Below are 1622 nucleotides of genomic sequence, written 5' to 3' on the forward strand. Positions count from 1 at the left end.
AGGCTGAGGGGAGGGGGGCTGAGGCATCAGGAGCGGTGGTTAAAATGGTGTTTGCCTCAATAACTTAGTTTGTATATGCTCTAACCTAGTTCGTTGTATTTTGACTTAAAAATTATACAACTTGACGAATTTTTGATTTCTACAAGCGCGTGCAACATGGATCACTCCACAGAGTACACACATTCGCGTATGTACAAATTCATACACAAAGCGAGCACACATGGCAATGGGTAGGAGAGATTTATCGCTGTATGACTGCGGTGCCTGAACGCAGTTCCACGCAAGTCTCTTTGATTTAAAGACTGATAGTCCCCGAGCCATCCTCTGGCATTTTTTTAAAAGAGTAAGCTGAGTGTTTGGATGGCATCTTCCTGACCAGGTTTCCTCCATCTGGCTGCCTGTGTTCTGGGGTTTTGCAGTTAAAAAGGTTAACAAGTAAAATCCAACAGTAGTAGCGCTTATATGGGTGTGCCCGTTTGAAACGTTTTGTTCCTTTGATCTTTTCATAATGTGACACAAATGAATGACGGCGGTCACAGGGTTATCTCTTCAGCAGAGCAGAAACAGTTTCCCTTCCCTACGTCTACTGGGAGAACTTCCTCACTACTCTTCGACGTGATTAAAAAAAATATTAATAACAAAACATCAACAAGAAGTGCGTCAACAATATCTTATGTATTATTTTACAGAGAGGACGTTTGGTACGTTCACGATTTACGACCCGTGAATAAGACGTGTGTTGTTGCCAGGACGAGACGGTTTAGCAGGTGTTAATGCGTTGAACATGGTGGCCACCCATCCCAGCAGCGGCGTGGCGTAGCGTAGCCACAACGCACTTGTTTTTGTTCTTTTCCCATCCTGCTTGTTGTTGTTTCTGTGACTACTCTCTGGTGGCGGCGGTGTTCTTCGGGCCTCATCGCAGATATGAATATGAATGTGCGGGTCCAAACCATCTGCATACCCTGTGGGTGTGTGTGTGTGCGTGTGTGTGTGTGTGTGTGCAGATGGTGTGAGTTCACTCACTTTACCGTGACGGCTAGTAGGAAGCAAGTGTAGGCCTCCCGGGTCGCCATAGTCGATTGGCAGTGGTGGTTCTCTGTGTTCGGATGGCGAGAAAAGTGGGTAGGGGGTAGGAGGTTTGAAGGCTAACTCCCTCATCCCCATCCCCCAACCCCAGATTGTCACATAATCTGGTGGAAGGAGCTAGATTAGCAGTCGAAATCCGGCGGCAGCAAAAGAAACGTTGGCGTAGTGAATTAATCGTACACAGAGATAGCGGCGGGCACTCTGTCGTCTTATACCCCATTAGAAATATAACGTGCATTCATTTTTTTCTTCACTCTCTCGTATTGTGAGTTTCATTTTTTATTTTTTTCAAAATCAAGATGTGTAAGAGGTTAGGAAAGCGTCCCCGCGTATTCCTTCTGTGCATCATCGAAAATGAGAAGAACTGGGCTAATATGCGGGCAATTCATAACCGCCCCTTCTTTTTCACACGCACACACATCCACCATTTTTATGGCATAATTTTATTTTCTCTATATTTTTGTTTCTTTCTGCCTCCGCCATGTATCATGCACGGAGTTAGCGAGAAATCCACCCTTGCATGCTTTTCAGACTCC

This window comes from Frankliniella occidentalis, unplaced genomic scaffold (assembly GCF_000697945.3).
Source record: "Frankliniella occidentalis isolate FOCC.00 unplaced genomic scaffold, Focc_3.1 Scaffold102, whole genome shotgun sequence".
NCBI classification, from domain to species: Eukaryota; Metazoa; Arthropoda; class Insecta; order Thysanoptera; family Thripidae; genus Frankliniella; species Frankliniella occidentalis.